At 33.0% G+C, this 6,351-nt stretch overlaps 1 pseudogene; it reads left to right on the forward strand.

Annotated features, from left to right (window-relative positions):
- The first annotated feature begins 213 nt into the window (after positions 1–213).
- On the forward strand, positions 214–2,113 carry LOC126689660 (L-type lectin-domain containing receptor kinase IX.1-like; annotated as a pseudogene).
- Positions 2,114–6,351: the final 4,238 nt, after the last annotated feature.

The following is a 6,351-nucleotide window of genomic DNA, read 5'->3' on the forward strand; positions in this document are numbered from 1 at the left end:
ATAGTTGACCCTATTTTGCTGCTTGCAGGCGATGGATTTGTAGAAAGTTTATCTCTATATTTGCAGGAAGAAATATAATTCTATTTCATTGAAACTTGAACATCATCAGGACATAAGTTAATGGTTATCATTTTTATTCATATAGCCTTGACATAAAAGTTCAGATCAAATAGACAGTTTTGTTCTCCCACAGTCCTCTCTCTTTTCCAAGCCATGGCTACCACTTTCTACAACTTACTCAAGCTACCTCTAATTTTCTTCCTTTATCTTCTTCCCTCTGCTCATTCAGTTTATTTCCAAATGCCTCCCTTTGAGTCTAATACGTCAAACATAATATATCATGGAGATGCTGTACCTTCCGTTCGAGCCATAGAGATGAATAAAGTCAATTTTCTATGCCGTGTTTCTCCTTCATTATTGACACACAGGCAGTCCTAATTATGGTCATGGGCTTGCATTCTTCTTGGCTCCTGTTGGGCTGGAGATCCCACCAAATTCTGTTGGTGGCTTTCTGGGCCTATTCAATACCACAAACAGTGATTCATCTCAGAACCAAATTGTTCATGTTGAGTTCGACTCTTTCGTGAACCAGGAATGGGATCCTACAGTTCAGCATGTCGGAATTAACAACAACTCAATTTCTTCTGCAGTTTACACCACTTGGAATGCTAGTTTACACGGTGGAGATACTGCAAATGTATCGATTATCTACAACGCTCTCACTAACAATTTGAGCGTCTCTTGGACCTACCAAAGGACCTCTAACACAAAGGAGGATACTAGTCTTTCTTACCAAATTGAATTGACTAAGGTTCTGCCTGAGTGGGTCACAATTGGTTTTTTAGCTGCTACCAGTCAATATATTGAGCGACATACGCTTTTGTCATGGGAATTCAATTCATGCTTGGATATACATGGTGGAACAGAAGCGAAACATCACACACATAGTGGATCTGATCGTTTCCGGTGGTGCTCTGATAGCTGGGATGGTTATAGCATTTGCAATATTGTGGATATGGAAGGGAAAGAGAAAGGAGAGAACTGCAACAAAAAACTTAACATCAATTAATGAGGATCTTGAGAAAGGAGCAGGACCAAGAAGGTTCTCTTATAGTGATCGTGTTTCAGCTACCAATAACTTCTCAGACGAGACGAAGTTGGGTCAAGGAGGTTTTGGTGTTGTTTACAAGGGTTACTTAGCTGATTTAGACATGCTAGTTGCTGTGAAGAAAATTTCAAGAGGGTCTAAACAGGGGAAGAAAGAATACATAACTGAGGTGAAGATATTTAACCAGCTTAGGCATCGAAATCTGGTACAACTCATAGGATGGTGTCATGAAAAAGGCGAGTTCTTACTTATCTACGAGTTTATGCCAAACAGTAGTCTTGATACTCGCCTCTTGGGGAAGAGGACTCCTCTCACTTGGGAATTGAGATACATGATATCTCTTGGATTGGCCTCTGCATTGCTTTATTTTCATGAAGAGTGGGAACAATGTGTGGTGCATTGAGATATCAAAGCAAGCAATGTCATGCTAGACTCTAGTTTCAATGTCAAGCTTGGTGACTTTGAGTTAGCTCGATTTATGGAAAATGAGCTAGGTCCCCAAACAACTGGAGTGGCTGGAACTTTAGAATACATGGCTCCAAAATATTTAAGAATGGTTAGGGCTAGTAAAGAGTCAGATGTGTATAGTTTTGGAGTAGTTTCCTTAGAAATTGTTACTGGAAGAAGGTCAATAAATCTAATGGGAAAGGATTCTGAAATGGGGTTGGTAGATTGGATTTGGAATCTTCATGGAAAGGGGGACCTTCTTTTGGCTTTGGATAAGAAGTTACAAACAAATTTTGATGAAAAACAAGTGGAGTGTTTGATGATCATTGGACTTTGGTGTTCTCACCCTGATCAAAATCTAAGGCCGTCCATAAGGCAAGCAATTCAAATTCTTAAGTTTGAGGCAACAATGCCAAATCTTCCAACAGATATGCCTGTACCTACACCAGCAAGAATTAGCTTTTGTGAAGCATCGCTAAGTACTACAAGTCTTTAACAAGGTCATTAAATATATTCACCATCTTTGCTTCTAAGCATTGGTATAGTATTAGTTTTTGTCTGTATGGAATCGATTTGGGTTTAAACCCAATTGTTGAATTACAAGTGAATTAGTCATGTGGTTAAATTTATTCAATTATGCAAATTTCTAATTCACAAGAAACAATTTAAGATTGTGATGACAAATTAAATAATGTGTGATTAATTGCACAAAATCAAACACAATGGAGACAACGATCTTGGAAAACTAATGTAAAGACTATTCCAAAGGAGAAACCATTCAAAGGAAACCTTCTATTAGGATTTTAGTGTGTTGGCATATTTTCTGCCAACTTTACATATAATTGTCAAGTACTTAATTTCATTGTAGCATTTACATTTGTGGGTTTATTTGTCAAGGGTTGAAGAGGTTAAGAGCTACAATCTTTTGAATCTCAATGGAGCGAAAATTGTAAGGGTTAGGCAAAGTGTTAGGTGAGCTAAGCATTTTGATAGTCAATCGCACAACAATCTTGCCTCTCTCTTTGCCTTTCACCTCGGTCGACTGAGATTGCTAGAACTCGAGACAAGTTTGTTATTTCTTTCTCTTATGTACCTATCCTTATACCTCTCTATATATCAAATTTTACGAGAGGATATTAAAACTAGTAGACAAACAATTTTTTGAATTTCTTGTTGCTATTTGCTGTTTGGGAATCATTGGAGTGGTCACAAAATCTTTAAGAAGCCTTATAATGTCCATTTTTTATCCCAACAAGTAGGACTCAAATTGGGCTTGAAATAGACAGATTATTGGGCCTTTTACATTGCTAATTATTGTTGATTTACACAATTTCAACTTACCGAGATGGAGTCGAGGTAGCTTGACCGATCAAGAAGAATTGAGTTGCAATCAAGCTTGTTATTGAAGAGGCAAAAACTTCTCTTTTCTTGAATAGCTCTTGAAAGGTTTTTGCGTCTTCAACTTGATCTTAAATTACTACTCTAAGACACAATAAAACTCACAATTTAACACACAATTTGACATGGTTTGCCAATACTAATACAAAATCATCAAGTTTAATGCATGTGTCAGTGTTGAAATATGATTATAAAACTTTTCATTTCTTATACTCCTACTCACTAGCTTGATTATATAATCACGATAGGTAATTACAATGAATAGAAATACTGAATGAGATGATTAAACAGGGGAACATGGCATTTGCAGTTTTGCACTGAAGTTAGAAGAATGAAAATCAATGAATGCCAGCATAGTCTGATGTTCTAACTTCTAACACCTTTCTGAGCTGCACGAGAGAGCCACAGCTATAAACAAAATTTTGCTACTACAGGTTTTAGTTCTTAATTCGATTCAATGCAACCTACCTCATCTGCCAACAACAGATGTTTGAGCCACGAAAGCTATTATTGTTCTTAGCTCTATGTAACTTATCTCTCATTCCCTCCGTCAAAAGTCGGTACTGTGAGCTAGGTTCAACGCATCAAAGTAATGATTAGAATTTCTGAATCCAAGCAATTTTTTTACAATCATGAAGTGTATATCAAAAGGTAAGAAAAGTAAGAGTAGGAATATTAAAAACCATTAGCTCTAAATTAGCGACGAAAATTAAGATTGTATTAAATCTTTTAAACATTGTCTTGTCTAACCGGCCAGGCTTTGGTAGTCATGCTCTTGGAATTTTGTAATACTATGTGTTAGATGAATTCGGATTAGCTTAACAATAACAAGTCATATTAATTATTTTGTCCTTTTTGTTCTATTATATAATCAAATGTTGTCTTTAAGAGAACTGCTTTATTTATCCACAATATTTTCCTAACAAATTCTAGGTAGTAAGTTGTTATTGATTTTAATTTTAACCCATATTAAAATTATCATTTAAAAAAAAAATCTTTTAACCTGCTATTAAAATTACTTTTTTACCTACTTGTTACAATTAATAATAATTTGTCATTTACGATTTGTTAAGAAAGTGTTGTGGGTATAATATATATATATATATATATATTTTTTTTTTGTTTGTTGAGAATCAAATTTTTTTTTTTTTTAAAGGTGACATTTCTGCTCCTTTGTTTTAATAGTTACTTCTTGTATTTGTCATTAAACATTAATAAAAATTTAAAAAAAAAAAAAAAAAAACTTCAAATTAACATCAGATAGAGCGGGAACATTCTATGGGCTTCATTTTCATGCAAGTATTCATCATTGAACAAATTGAATGGTGCAAGATGGGAAAGTCTTGAAGCATGAGTTACTTAACAGCAGTGGGCCTCTCATTTCCTCACACATAATACATTGGACCATCAAGAGCATAAGGCCAGGTTGTTCTTAATATTTGGGCCGGTCTAGCTTTTTCCCAATGTATGAAGAGCCCATCCATTCTACCTAACCCAATAATGTTTTTTCCCTTTCTTCTTATTCTTTGGTAAATAGTTTCAAAAGTTTCAAACTAAAATTTAAAATTTAAGACTATTACAAACAAAAAATTATAATTTTGCTGGATTTAAATTGGATTGACTTTTAAAATCATTTAAATTTAAACCTACACGTTGTTTGAAGTTTGATTTGGTGGTTTGGTTTTGCATTTGATTGAGGGTTTAAATTAATAAACTATTATTTTAGAAGTTTAGGTTTGATTCAGAACTATACATTACTATGTAGTGTTTTATTGGATTAATAATTTGAGAAAATTCTACTATTAAATTAAATTTTCTCTTTATTTTTAACACTTATGCTAAATTTCATGTTAATAAAATATTATTTACAATTCAATTCTTAAACTCATATTTTTTGTGATTTTAAAATACAAAAATTTAGTATTTAAACATTTAATGATGAAATAGTTATTAATTCATGATCATCTCAATTAGGGGAAATTATTTACTGCAACGGGTGAACCACATTAGCAATGTTTAATCAAGATTAGTGAAGATTAGTGAAAAGCTGATTCCAAATTTGTTTTTATCAACAGTCATGAAGTAAGGATTTCGTGTTTTTCAAGTAAAGGTATAAAAGCAATCTTAATGCACACTTTTAAAGATTTTTTTAGAGTCTTGTGGTGTACGCATGTGATAGGAGATTTCCAAGCTCTCTCAAAGTGTTAACTGGAGATCAAAATTCATGTTCTCGAAGATCTGGTGATGAAAGTGAAGTTACTTCATCCGATTAACAAAGAGTTGCTGGAGTGAACTTTTTAGTGTATACTTCAGGTTGTGAGCAAAAGTTCACATTTAATAAAGTTTGCTTGTAGAAGAGTCTGCAGATGACTTCCTACGTCAATTTTGCATTTGGTGACATTGGATGCCACTTGCCAGTTTGATAAGCAAACAAGGACATGGATATCTGCCAAGGAGCTCTCTTGCTAGTTCAATTTCCATCTATTAGCCAGATGCAAGGTGCTCTCTTGTGTTGGTATAAAAATGGGTTGTGTTGAACAAGAAATATTGAAATTTAATCCACTCCACCTACATCAAGGTATGTAAAATTTAAAGAAATTAAAAAAAAATTAACTACGTCCTTTTATATAATATTACACAGGCCCAATGGCCTTTTTTAGGCCAAAACATTCCTAATTATTGTATGCTACGATATTTCGAGACAATTAGAATCATCCTCTTGGTTGTAGAGAAAAATATAATTGTAAACTTTCAAGCATTGATACCGAATATACTTCTAGATCAAATCTTCCAATTCTGTGAATATAACATAAAAGAAAGTTACCGTAATATATAAAAATTAAAAATATTTTATTTATGATATAGGGTTTAGTTTCCATCGGCAATTGGAAATATTTTCTTTTTCAGAATATTTTTAAGCTCTTTCTCAAAAAAAAAAAAAAAAAAAAAAAAAAAAAAAAAAAAGAAAAAAAAAGAAAAAGAAAAAAGAGAGAATATTTTTAAGCAAGCCAACTAGTTTAGGGGTCTAACTGTCTAAGTTCGTTGGATTATATGTATAACAATAATGCTATCACACTTTTTCACACATATTTTGCTATAACTATCCTATACTATAGATTGTGAGTGGGGGAGAAAAAAAATGGTTAATCGACCATTTTAGAAAATTTTAATACCACTTTAATGAGAAATATAAAAAGAAACTGAAAAAATTAATTATTTTTTTTCTTTTTCCACAAACAAATTAATTTTTTTAAAACCAATACTAGCTTAGGAGTTAGGACATTCGTTAACTTTCATTTTCATATTTTAATGGAGCAATTCTGTGTGAGGCCATTTGCAAGTCTTCAACGACAAAATGAACCTCAAATTTGGAATTCACCTGAAAAAATCGTGAGAAA

This window comes from Quercus robur, chromosome 6 (assembly GCF_932294415.1).
Source record: "Quercus robur chromosome 6, dhQueRobu3.1, whole genome shotgun sequence".
Taxonomy (NCBI): Eukaryota; Viridiplantae; Streptophyta; class Magnoliopsida; order Fagales; family Fagaceae; genus Quercus; species Quercus robur.